Here is a 14,593-nt window from a genome sequence, read left to right as displayed (position 1 = left end):
CTAACTAAGCAAAGGAGGCTGTAGTTAGGCTTCATAGACTTGGTCTGCTTCCTCAAATGCATGGAGTGTGAACTTCATCAAGTGCACAATGTTCTGTATTGAGCTATATATTTCGAGTCACCTCTGGATCTCTATAAGAAATACAGGTTATAAATCTACTAAATAACCTTGCCCCAAATTTACCATGGCACTGAAAACTCTTCTAAGGGCTCCCTTTAGTATGAATGGCATGGGTAAATCAATATTTAGATGATGATGATTAAGCTACACACCTACAATCTACGCTGACACATTAAATTGCTGACTGATGAAAATTGACCCTAAATCTGGCTGTAGGAGGCCTTCAAGACATTAAAATAAACAATTACATAATTAAAATGTCTGCTAATTAATTCAGTATATCTGTGATCTCGCAACCATTCCTTTTTGAGTCCTGTGACAAAGAGGGAAGCAGAACCTACTGGTCATGATGCGACACAACTGTTTCTGTCTGTAGTTGAGTTGGAAAGATTTTTGAACAAATGCAGAAAAGCTGAAGTATCTGTACTACATACAAACTTGAGCATCATCACGGCAGTACCTATGACAGTCCAACTCGATTGTAGGATGAAATGAAGAGTGTTGGGGGAAAGAAGAATGCAGAGTCTGCAATGTTGTGAAGGAAAGGTGGAGGAACTGATGGTGTTGTTCTGTCAGAAATATTCACGTAACAGCCTATTGGAAAGCTTCATAAAGCTTGCAGAATCTGTCAAGGGAACTTGCCACCATATATATCAGACAGATAATTTGCCATCTTAGTGAGAAAGCAGTGAGCTATGGAAAGCTGTGTATTGTTTGTGAGCATCACATCTTGGTACCACTCTAAAAGACTTTCTGGATGTGTATGTGTTTATAAGATACAACACCAGTTGGCAAATTTCTTCACTATGTCAGTTATTTGAAATGCTTTGGCCTGTTACACAGACAGCCAAAAAAGCTGCTTCGAGTCACAAGTGAAGGCATGGTGTTCGCATGAGTCCTAAGAGTCCAGAAGCCACACCAAAGCCACGCTCCAGTCCTTAGGGCTGGAGTGTGGCTTTGGTGCAACTTCTGGACTCTTAGGATGCATGCATCATTGAAACACCATACCTCCACTGTGACTTGAAGCAGCTTTATTTTGGCTGTCTGTAACAGGCCTTTGTTTTCTTTGATGTCTTGGTTTCTTTCTTCTTTCTTGTGGGTGGAATGGAAAAGTAGTGAGGCTGCAGGATTCTGAGTGCTCCTTTGCTGCTGCCATCTTTGGGGCCTTATCTTCAGTGCCTGGTTTCTAAGTGATATGGCTTTATCATCTTGGTCTAGAAGGCTATGACATACCCTTCAGCGTTTTACAGATGAAAACTGGAACATGTGTAGTCAAGCAATATCAGAGCATGGTTAAGGTGACAACATTTATTAATGAGGAAGTACATGCAAGCTAGGAAACTCTGCAGCCTGAGACTACTGGGAAGGTTACGTCATGCCCAGCCAGGCTGAGGACTCGGAGGCTGAGCCAGAGCCTCAGCTTGGACTTGTACCGGAAGCTGAGCCTGAAGCTGAGCCTGAATCTGGCCCTAGTTTACCCCTACCAACTCCACCAGAGTTTGTGGCTTCCAAGAGGCTCAGCAGCCAAGCCTCCCAGCAACAGAGCCTGCAGGCATGGAGAAGGGACAGTGATGAGAAGAAAGGGAGTGCCTCTGGCGTTCAAAGAGGCTTTATCTAAAACGCTGAGATAATAAGTTGCAGCTGGATTCCTGCAGCTTGGGAATTTAAACAGGTGCAGAATGCCTGCGTCAATGTCAGAGATTATCTGAGCTTCCTTGATCCTGACCTCCCTTGTTTCCTGGCTGGAAACCTTGCCCCTCAGATTCTTGGTTGCCTTATCTTCCTGGACTTCTTGACCTTGGGTTTGCCTACATATCTTGTCACTCTCTGGAACCCTGGTCTTGGGATGTCTGACAACTCTCTTGGTTTGTGCTCTTGGACTCTCTTGATTTGTGCTCAGTTGTATATCTTTACACTGTAGGAACTTATCTAGTTCTTTCATGGCTCCCCTTATCATTCGTAGTCGTTTTCTGATTTCTTGGCTACAATCTTCTTTTACTATTTCAGTTTCCCCATTGTCTAGGCTGAATTTATGTAGATCCTCCTGGTAGTAATATGGTGTCATCCTCATATCTTAGATTGTTGGTGTTCCTTCCTCCTATCTTGACTCCTCCTTCTGAGTTCAGACCTGATCTTCATATGATATTTTCAACACACAATTGAACAGGTAGAGTGATAGGATGCAGCCTTACCTGACTCCTTTTCCAATTGGGAACTATTCTGTTTCTCTATATTCTATTCTACCTGTAGCCTATTGCCTTAAGGACAGATTTCTCATCAGGACTATCAAATGTAGTGGCACTCCCATGTCTTTTAGCATAATCTATAGCTTTTCATTATCTATGCAGTCAAAGACCTTGCTTTAGTCTATGAAACACTTGCTGATTTTCTTCTGGTTTTCCTTTGTTCACTCCATTGACCATCATATGTTTTCAGTGTGGTCTCTAGTGCCTCTCTCTTTTCTGAGCCCCACTCAAGCCTCTGGGATTTCTCTCTCCTTGTATGGTTGGAATCTATGTTACAAAATTTTTGAGAATAACTGTGCTTGCATGGGAAAATAATGGTATGGCCCTTTAGTTGCTGAAGTCTTTTGTGTCTCCTTTTTGTGGATTGGGGTGTTTATTGATCATTTCCAGTCTGATGGCCACTGTTTTGTTTTCCATATTTGTTGGCATATTTTAGTTCTCACTAGAGTTGATTCTGTCTATGTGGATTGTGGCAAAAGGAGCCTTGTGGCCCCTGTGAGTTTAACAGAAATATTTTAATAACCCACTTCTTCAAACGAAGAGATGAAGTACAATATTCAAAATAATGTTAGATTCATGTCCTTTTGTTCTCCTACATACAGACTGTCCTGTTTGTCTTAATGAGAATGCAGAGGGGCATTGCTGGCAGAAAATGGCATATATCACATTGGAAGATGAGAAAGTAAATGTATCTCTATTATTGTGGATGACATTATTTGGACCTGTAATCAGTGTTGTCATTCTGCAGTTTGTATTGGTTCACCCAAACCGGTTGTTAAGATTTGTCAGGTTCACTGAATCACTTGATGTGGGGACAGAAAATGAAATTCTTCACTACACATTCACCCTCAGATTGGTTCACACTTTGATTCATTTCCAACTGCTCTCTCCAGCAATAGCAGCAGCTAGCCAAAAACTTTCCTGGCGAGCTCTGACTCTGTTGTAATGGCATATATCACCAAGGAAGGCTAAAGAAGAGGAGAAAAAAGGAGTTCATTCCTATCTTGCAGGCAGCCTCCCCCCTTCATGGAAGGAAAGAAGAATGGAGGTAAAGAAGAGAGAATGACAGAAAGAGAGAGAGGGGGGAATGAGAATCATCTGGAGAGTGCCTGTCCCTGATTCCTCCCATCCTCTTTTCTGCAGGCATGTGCACATCCGCACACATTTGGCCTATCAAAATCTCCTCTTCAGTTTTCCTGATGTCAGAAGGGAAAGGGAACCCCAAAGCCCTCAAACCTGACTAGCTTTGTATTGTCTTTTTTAATTGTTTCCCAACAATTTGCAATTTTTGAAAATAAGGTCAAACAAACAAACAAAAATTGCATGTTGCATGGATCACCTGGAGTGAATGACCTCAGGGAGGCTGGGAAAACAAATGAATCTCCTTACCATTAATTGGACAGCATCCTTTTGGGGCATTGTGTGCTTATAAGTGGATTTGTGTCTATGGGAAATAAAATTGCTATCGTAATTCACCCCTGGATGAATCAAGTGGAGAGCAGGAAGATGTCGTAAGTCACCCCCAGAATGACCCAGCTGAGGAGGAGGAAAGGGCAGTGTGCCAGGAAACAGCAATTCCTGATGATAACACTCTCTTGGAGTCTGCAGAGCTGTCAAAGGCTACAAAGACAGAAGGCAACACACCCCAGTCCTTCACTGAATGCAGGAGGGAGGTTCACATTAAATATTAAATACTGAACTAATTAGGCACTAATGAAGCCCAGGTGACCTTGCAGGAACCGCCCATAAATATCTCAGTAGTTCTCTCCTAGCTTTAGTGCTGACAATTGTCTCCTCTGTTGGCATTTCCCTCATGTACTTGGCCTTGGACTGATTATGCTTGGACTACTCTGTTTACTCTTTGCTGGCCTGTGTGCTTGGAACGCTATCCAAAAATGGGATATAAATAAATGTTTTATTATATTTTTATTATTAGACTGGCTAATGACAACCCTTGTGAGTTGCCTTGCAGCCTGCAAGGATCTGGACTGGACTGCCCATTCAACATCTTTTGCTTGCGATGGTCCAGGATCTGGAAGTAGAGGAGGAGTCTGAAGAGAATACTGAAGAAGGGGACTCAGGCAAGTCTCTCAGGGGAAGAGCAGCTTGCAGAACAGACTCATGTAGTTCTCCCTGTTGAAGAGCAGCCTCAGCCAGAAGAGGGGGAGAGGCATGACTCACTTGCAGAGGACACAGCTGGGGAGATAGCATGTCCCCCAAGACTGAGAATTTAGAGAATGGAGTAAAGAGGAAAACAACAATGCTCCATCAGGCTCCTTACCAAAGAGCAATTGAGAGGCTTTGATTAGAACCAGCAGTTGCCAGCCTATTTAAGAGCTGAATCTGCCAAGGGCTAGTTCTGGAAGCAACTCATCCACTTCCTGGCCAGACATAATCTCAGAGCCACTGGCAGTAATCTTTGAGAATACTTGGAGAACAGGAAAAGTCCCAGTGGGTGGGAGACGGGCAAATGTCTTCCCCATCTTCAAATAGGGGAAATAAGAGGACCCAAATAATTACCGCCTGGCTAACCTGACATCAATATCAGGAAATATTCTAGAGCGGCTCATTAAACAAAGAGTCTGTAAAGGAATGTCATAATCGCAAAAAGTCAACATGTGTTTCTCAAAAACAATTCATGTCAGACCAATCTTATCTCTTCCTTTTGGATAAAATTACCAGCTTAGTAGATGAGAGGAATGCTATGCATGTAGCATATCTTGATTTCAGGAAGGCATTCAACAAGTTCCCCCACAATATTCTTGCAAACAGGCTAGAAAATGTGGGCTACACAATGCAACAGTTGGGTGGATTTGTACTTGGCTGACTGGCCAAACAACAGCTAATAATAAATTACCAAAAAACTATGTAAGACTATAGTGACTTACCTCCCTTAACTGAAGACCATAACTCACAGTTGCTTTAACATACTTCCTAATTATGATAACCTAACCATATGTCTACTGTAAACATACCCTATGATCACATTTCCAAGTTATTTGCAACCTTTGCCAGTTTTTCTCTGTTTGCTGAACTCCAAAGACTGAGGCAGCAGCTCCAGAAGCTATATAGAGCTAGTAGCTGCTAGCTGTGCCTCCAACCAAGTCAGTGTCTCAGCAGAAGTCTCCCAAGCCCTTAGACCATGAAATCTTGGAGAGCACAAAGCTAAAATCAGTCAAACCACACAAACCTTCAAACAGCACAGGCAGATAACCAATAGTCACCTCCCAAATACAATCTCATCTACTTCTTCCTCTTCAGAGACTGAATTCCAAAGACAGAGGCCACAGCTGTATAGAAGTAGTAATTTTGTTTGTTTCTTTATTTTTAGCCTTTTGTAGGTTACTTTGTGGGCCCATCTAGATAAAGAGATGGGTTGGAAGGTTCCTAAATAAACTTTTAACTGAACATGAGTGACCAACCAGGTGGTTGACAATTTAATATGCCAAGAAAATGAAAGAAGATACTGGCTAATATCCTAATTGTGTGACATATGCAAAGAGGTCTTGTTTTGGATGGTGTACAGGGAATTATTCATTATTATCCCAAACCTCCCTCCAGCAGCTTTCAAACCCCATGGGTCATTGCTACAGCTGTGAAATGGTCAGGGAAGGGAGGGAGGGAGGTAACCAAGCAGCAGAGACTGAGCCCCATCCCAGATGCAGTTCTTCTGAGAGAGAAAGAGAAACAAATTGCAACAGGTTCCTGCATCCATCTGTATGCAATTCCATCTCTTCATGGAAGATCCCAGGGTTTCTTGGAAACCTGTCTAAACATCATGCATCATGAAGATCAAGAAGATTTCAAAATAGGTCCAGGATAAAGTTGTGCTAGAGACCAAATTAGAGCTGGATTATGACAACAACAAATAAATCCCAAACAATGGTCAGATCACAATTAATTCCATGATTGCAAAATAGCTAACCATTTATTTATATATTGGATCTTTATCCCACCTTTCTCCCAAAATGGTATTCCAGGTGGAAAGAATCTGAATCACAACTTGCCTAGAAAAGGTTGTCCACCAAACTAAGTGGCTAATTGTGGAGGACATTAGTCAAAGATGCAACTGAGAAGCTAATGGTAACCTTGAAGAAGCTGCAGCTGAAGGGAGAAGCCATCCATGTGATAATTATCGCCTGAAAGTTTCACAAATGTGGGCTTTATGGAGGAGTAGTGAGAAGAAAACCATTGCAGAAACCAATCCATATCAAAACAAAAAGATATGTGGAAGACATGGAAAAATGTGGGAAAAAGGGGGTTTCTGTTCTTATAAGAACAATACTGAATGTTTTGGCCTTGCTTTGTTGGAGTGTGTGTGCAATATTTATGCAATGATATAATTCTCCTTTTTTCTTCTTCCCTTACAAATATTAGGACCTCCACAGTGCTGAGTACGTTGTATATATCAAGTGATAACAATGCAAATTGAATGTATTTCTATTCCAACTGGTAACAAAACAAAATGTAGAAAGTTTACGGATTTTATCATGCCAGCTGGCTGTTCCACCACAATCATACTGCTTTAAGAATGGAAGCACACTGGTTTGGCATATTTTTTAATCACACTTTTCCCCATAATATCATCTTGGCACTGCTTTTGTGATTCACAGTTGTGAGATCTGCACTGGCAAATGCTGTCTTCCATGAGGAGTTGAGGGAAGGAGTGATTGCCACTGAGTCAACCACCTTCTGAAGCCAGCTGCTGTGTGAACATGCACACAGCAGCTGGCTTCTGGAACTTGTTGGAATCTGTGATCACTGCTCTTCGCCCCTCCTGAAGCTCAACATTGTTGTGTACATAGCCACCCAGTCTAGGGCAGTGGCCTCTCAATGTTTTTCAGGGAGCCTGAGCTAATGGTGGCGGGGTGGGGTGAGGTGGGGAGCATGGAGAAAAAAAAGCAATCCAGCAACGTCATCCCTGCTTAAAGTATGCAGAGACAACCTCCCAGGCTGAGCAGAGAAGGAAGTGAAAAAGACCAGGCTTCTGAAAAAGGTGTAGACCACTCTCTTCTAGAAAAGGAAAAGAATAACAGCTTGCTTGGGAATTGTGAGGAGGGCGAGAGGAGCATAATCGCACACACTCACACCATGTGGCTGCTTGAGGAGTGGAACCGCAGCGGAAGAGATCTATCACACCAAGGCAGGAATGGAATAGTAGCAAGATGGAGAGTCTACTGACAGGTTTTGTCTGTCAGTGAAAAGGTGCAGTGCAGTAATGAATGGAATGCAAGGCAGCACCAGGATGGACATGACATTGTGTGAGAAGTGGCTCTTTTAACCTGTTTAAACTCTACTTTTCTAGCCTTATGTGATAAAAATTCTACTTTTCTAGCCTCATGTGATAAAGAAAAATACGCAGCACAGTATATAGCATAAATCACTCAACATGTAGAACCAGGACTGATGAATTAGCCAAAAAATAGTGCTCAAAACAACTCAGAATTGTTCTGAAATTCAGAGAAATGCCAGAAAGATCCCCCCTCCCCAGCGTTCTTATCCTTGGGATGAACAATTGTGAAGAGGTGTTCTTTTGTTTCTTTGATTCCCCATTGCTATTTACATTTTTGCCTCCTGTAAACACTGTAATTGTAAAACCTCACAGTAGTGTCCTTGTGAGAGAAGCAGAATACAATAGGAACTATACAAGGCTGTATATGTGTTTTCGGTGGCTCTGACGGTAGATCAGAGCAAACCAGAAGCAGGGGATAACTGGGGCCAAAGTGAAGACTGTTTTGAGTGACTCTGCTCCTGTGCTCACCTTGGACCAGGAAGCTTTTGTTGTTTTCATCAACAAGCATTGTGTATCTTTACAGCATCCACATCCTTGATGTATTTTAAACCTTTTGTGCAAATCATCTCAGTTCGCTCGCTTCTTTTAAACCATCTGCTGCAACTTCAAAAACTGAAGCTAATGGTAGTATTACGCATGTATGAGAATGACCAACTGCCTCTAAAAAAAAATCAAATGATGCATTGTGATTGTAAGCAACAATTGTACCATGCTGAGCACGTTTTGTGAAGCAGTCTGAAGCAGACCTGTTATGAGTACTTTTTGTTGCAATGCTCATCAGTGTTTAAAATATTCTTGAAGGCATGAAGAATACATTTTTGAAGTTTATTTCTATTTTCATAGTCCTGCCAGAGATTATTCTTATGGAGATAAACTCATTTGCAGGCCATACCTGAATAAAGAAGCCAATCCAAAATCAGGATAAGAGAAGAAAAAGAACAATGTCTAAGCAGAACAAAATGCCATTGAACCCAGGATCCTGTTTTGTACCAATACAAATACTATAGGCTATTAGCAATGCATATAATTGTGAAATAAACTCTATGCCCAAATCAATCAGTTTGAAAGTTTGGATCTGAACCATACAACAACCAAGCTTTTCTGAAGAATATTCTTGCTACTTAGTATCCATCTCTAGTTCAGGGTTTTCTTCATATTCATGATTTGAAATATCTGCATTTCACATATGGCCATGCTGTTGCTTGATAATCACTGAGAGAAAAGATTGGGTGACATCTTATATCACAGTCTATGTTTTGTTACTTTATGAATCAATAGCTGATTTGCAGAAATACAATGAAATCCTGTTAATTAATTCCAAAGATGTGCATCTAGGCACCGCCAAGAATGTTGCAATGTGTACTATGCATTTCTGATGCACAGTGGGCACTCCTGTTGTGCATTAGCACATCCTAGCCAGTGTGTCGATAAGAATTGAGAAGTACCCTAGCTGAATGTGCATTGGTGCCCATTGAATATTGCATCAATCACTCCACCATTGTAAAATGGATGCTTGTGCATTGCAATGCCACAGCAGCCCCTCGTTGAATATGGATGTTGTGAAACTACTTAATTCAATTTTGCACACACATAAAGCCATTTACAAAGACCTAAATCACAAGCAGAATGTCAGCCATTGCCTTTTGAGATATAAGGAAAAACCCCAATGTTTGAGTAATGGATGTCACTGCAAAGAATATTTTCAAGGAAATGTATTTATTTACCTGGTATGATGTTTACTTAGTATGATATATCTTGTGAAAGAGGGCTGAGAATCTGAGTATTTTGGAGGTTAAGGTTAGAAGTGAATAGCCTAATACTGCTAGAGACAGATGATGTGATTGGGTGAAGTGTCAAACTGAATGATGGACAAAGCAAGCCAAGAGAGTAGCAAAATAGGTAGGAAGCCTGTAGGACAGGACAGTAAATAAAAAGTTGGGAAGAAGTCTAGGAATGGAGGACACCAACAGTGCCAGGAAGGAATTCTCATCCTTAAGAGTTGTACTGCCAATATGCACCTTCTTTATTGTTGCTGTTGCTCTTTTCTTTGCTGCGACCAGTGTCTTCACTTCCCTTCCATTTAGTAAAAAAAGAAAAGAAAAAAAGTGCCTGCATTTAAACATGCACACAACACAGAGGGCCCCAAAGTTATCACTTTGGTGATGGAGGACATCATGATGCACAGCCTAGGAAATATGAGTCATACTACAGTGGAGCCTCGCTATCCACAGGGGATCTACTCTGGATCCCTTCTGCAGATACCAAAATCTGCAGGACCTCAAGTCCCATTATCTCCAATGGCAGCGTGTGTATGTGGCGATGCCGCTTACTTGTGGTCCCCATTGTTTCTAATGGTGGCATGGCTGTCCCTAATGGCAGCCCAGCCATGTGCATGGATGCTTAAATCTGGGGATAGTAAGGCCACCGATACAGAGGTCCCACTGTATAAGAATGTCCTCTTTTGCCCTAGAGAAGCTAGCCAAACTCTCAGCGTGAAGCCTCAACATCTTGCAAAGGTTTTAAGCAGTGAGAGAGAGAGACCATGCTGTCCTGGGGCTGCTAGAGTTGTGGCTGTAGACCTGGCATATCCCCTGGGCTCTCAGACTCTCCACCGGAGCCTTCAGACTCAGAAGGCTTGTCTGGATCCTTGAAGCAGGGCATGACAAACAATGGGCTAAATCAAATCTTAAACCAAGCTAGAGTAGATCCATTGAAACCAATGGCACTTATATAAGTTGTGAGAAGCAAGTCCCATTCATACAAACCAAAAAAACCAAACAGCATCATTTATATACTGAACTAACAGTGTCTAAGCGGTTTACAATTGTACGCTCATCTATTCTAGTTAGCCCATTATGTTCCCAGATATACTTTGGTGATGTTCATGTGCAAGAATCCATTCTTTTAAGGACACCCCAAATTAAAAATTCATGAGAAATTTCACTGAATTTGTCAGGATGGATTTGCATTATGGTGAGCTAAATAGGATTTCAAATGGGGGTAAGTCTGATAGTTGAATTTTCAGCCAATTTTTGGTCAAAATGGGACCATTGTAGTTCATTGGAAGGAGGTCTGATCATAGAATAAACTAGCCAATTAACTTTCCTGAAACTCACTAAATTCCACTATTAATACTGCAATCAAAAATAGTCTGTTGTAAATTAGTAAGAGCCAGTGTGGTGTTGTGGTTTGAGCATTGGACTCTGGAGACGAGGGCTGAAATCCCCACTCAGCCATGGAAACCTACTGAGTGACTTTAGGCAAGTTACACTCTCTCAGCCTCTGAGGAAGGCAAGGACAAACCTCCCCTGAATAAATCTTGCCAAGAAAATCCTGTGATAGATTTGCCTTAGGGTCACCATATGTCAGGAACATCTAGAAGGCACATAACAAAAATTAGTAAACAATATAGTAAATGAGTTATTGTATTAGAATTTATTAGGGTGGGTGCATTTTCCACTGTCAGGTTCAATAAAACAGGAAGGCAATTGATTCCGTGGAAGAAATATTAGAACTGGAGGAACTGTAGCACATGGCTCTGTTGTTATCCTGGCTAATCTGTATGATTTATTTGGGTAGACAGCAGTAATCTCATTTCAAAGCAGAAGAGCTGTGTTTGTGCAGTAGCAGAAACAGCTGAGTTTGGAAAAGAAGAATAGAAACAAAAAGAGAATGATTAATTTTGGAATGGAATAGGGATGAAGGGGACTGATTTGCTTAGTAGGACCCAAAACACACTGCAGAAATAATCCAGTTTGAGACCACTTTAACTGCCCTGGCTCAGTGTGCAGGAATCCCGGGAATTGTAGTTTATTGTGGCACCAGAGCACTCTGACAGAGAAGGCTCAATGGCTCACAAAAATACAGTTCCCAGAATTCCCTAGCATTGAGCCAGGGCAATTAAAATGGTCTCAAACTGGATTATTTCTGCAGTGTGTTTTGGACCAAGGAGACCCATGACCTTAAACAGCCTTGCTTGTTTTTGCCCTAAAAGGCAAGCATCTCCCTGTTCCCTCCCAGGGGCCTGGATTGAAGGAAAATATTTGCAATATTTCAAGTAGAGTGGGTACATTGTGACTCTCTTCAGTAAATTCTCATAGGATTTTTTGACACAGTGACCAATGTGCTTCCATCCCGACAATGGTTAAAGTTTTGGCATCCTGGAAAAGCAAGCAAATTCACTAATATTATCACACAGAGAACACAATATTGGGTTAAAAGCATATTACTTAGGCAAGAAAGTGGATAGAAAGCGAATTTGGGTTTCAGACAGATGAGGACAAATCCCATTGATAGCTTGGGAATAACTTTTTTGCGCATGCTCCAAACTGTCATTTCCACAAGGGCATACACACACATGCTCCAGCGAGGGAAGGGAAACCAGGGAGCAAAATCCGCTTTGCCCCAGAAGCTGTTTCAGAGGAAGGAAGGCTGAGGCTTCCCTTTACAAGCTCCCATAAAGCCACACACAAACACACATACACACTAAAGCCACCATGAATGCCTTCTATCTTCTCTCCCACCAAACATGCCTGAGAGGGTGGTGGGACAAAGAGAGGGGCCTCCCTAGACAATCTCAACACTCTCAGTGTACTCATTAAGGGAGATACTGCCCTTCAAACAGCTCGGACCCAAGCCATGTAGGGCTTTATAGGTCAAAACCAGAACTTTAAAATATGTTCAGAAATGAACCAGCAGTTAATAGAGCTTTTGCAACAAGGGAGTTGTGTGCTTCAGCTCTTTGGGCCAATTGAAGCTTCTGAGCACTTTTCAAAGACAGACCCATGTAGAACGCATTACAGTGATCCAAACAGGATGTAACCAAAGTGTGTACCACCATGACAAATGAATCCTTCAGCAATGATGGTGCATAGTGCACTGCTGAAACTATAGAGCATAGACTGTAACTGTGCAAAGCCACTCCTGGATATGGCTGAAATGTGGGCTTCCAGGCTCAGAGCTGAATTCAATAGTACCCTCAAATTATGATTTTGACTTTTCAAGGGGAGTGTAACCCCATTTAACACAGGCTGACTCCCTATTCCTGGAACTGTCTTTTGGCTGTCAAGGAACTACTCTATCTTGTCTGGATTAAACTACAATTTGTTTGCCCTCATTCAGTCCATTACAGCTGCCAAGCACTGGTCTAATATAGAAACAGCTTCCTTTTTATTAGGTGGAAAAGAGTGATAGAGCTGGGTATCATCAGCATACAAATTTGATAAGCATGTCCTCTATTCCTTCATCCAAGTTATTGAAATGATGTTGAATAGCACCAGGCCCAGTGACACGTCACTAGTCACTTTTCTCCAGGATGAAGAGGAATCCTTGGTGAGCACCCTTTGGGTTTGGCCAGTCAGGGAATATTATTCCAACAGACAACTGCCATTCCACGTTCCCACCCACCATTTCTCACCTGTTGCTGCACAGAGAATCCTGGTGGGCAAATCTGGGTAATATTGACCCCCCCTCCCCAGCCTCATCTAAGCAGGTCTTTGTAACACAGGCCAGGTCAGCATGTTCATCCAGGATCAATTGTCTTGCCATTCACTGACCTGGCATTAAGCAGCATTTTCAACCCAGGGGGCTGCCATGGGTATCCAGATTATTTTGGGAAACACTTTGGGGGTGACTAACACCCTCTCATAAATTCTACCTCATGTATATCTTAAAACATTTGACTACGTGAATAAGAATTTAAGTAAAACTTATAAATTTACCATTTCAGAAACACCAAGAACTGCACAATAGCATAATAATAATGAATAGCATAGTGAAACTTCATACATGAAATACATGATAGCACCCAATAGGGAAATTTGGCATAAAATTCAGAAGTCTGCAGTCAAGGAAGTAATGAATGTAAGAATGAAAGGTAGAAAAAATGATAATTATGTTACGGAAATTGATAAGAGAGCTCATACAGAAGCAATATTTAACTGGAAATTGATGTTATTTTGAATGTTTGATCTGTTCAGATTTGGAAACTATTTCTTATAATAACAGGAAATGGATGATGTGATTAATTTTATATGTATTTTAAAAATGACAAAAAAAATCTACCTCCAGGATGGTGCAAAGGTCTCCCATTTCCATGTCTCTGTATAACTTGAATGGCTGCTCTCTGAGTAGCATTGCCTCCCCTACTTTCTTGGTAATGCATTTCTCCTCACCACTAAATAATCTGTTGTTCAAACTGGCCAAGCAGTACCTGTAAACTGCTTGTACAGCTGCTTAACCTGTAATTTGGGATAAAAAAAGATGTCCTCAGCCATGGATAGTTTTTTGGGCTATGTGGCTGTATTCTGGAAGAGTTTATTTTTGATGTTTCACCAGCACCTGTGGCTGGCATCTTCAGATGCCAACCACAAATGCTGGTGAAACTTCAGGAATAAACTCTTCCAGAACATGGCCACATAGCCCCAAACCCCCACAAACCTCCACAAAAAACTATGGATATTGAAACATCAGGAATAAACTCTTCCAGAACACAGCCTGAAAAACCCACAAATAACTATGGATGCTGGCCATGAAAGCCTTTGGCTTCACATCTGTCATGGATCTTTGCAGACCATATTGGGCATAGGGAGGGAGACAGGATGGAGTGATTAGGCATATCTTCAGAGGGTCTCCAAAGTTTCAAATTGAACTATGGATGTGAAAACATGAGATAAAATTTATTTTAATTTTGTTAATGATTTAATTCTATTTTACACCAACTTTCTGTATGTTTTTAACTATAGCTTAATTTTAATTTGTAAACTGCAGAGTCTTGGGGGAAAGGGAGAGTATAAAGATAGTTTGGGGGAGGATGAGGAGAAGGTAAAAAGGACGCTGTACAAAGTTGGAATTTGTCACTTGCTGGGCCAAGGACTTTATGGACTAGAAAATCTGATCAATTTAATCAGGAAGATTAATGGATTATGAAAAACCA

This window comes from Sceloporus undulatus, chromosome 7, assembly GCF_019175285.1.
Source record: "Sceloporus undulatus isolate JIND9_A2432 ecotype Alabama chromosome 7, SceUnd_v1.1, whole genome shotgun sequence".
Taxonomy (NCBI): domain Eukaryota; kingdom Metazoa; phylum Chordata; class Lepidosauria; order Squamata; family Phrynosomatidae; genus Sceloporus; species Sceloporus undulatus.
Note: the sequence above shows the minus strand (reverse complement) of the source record.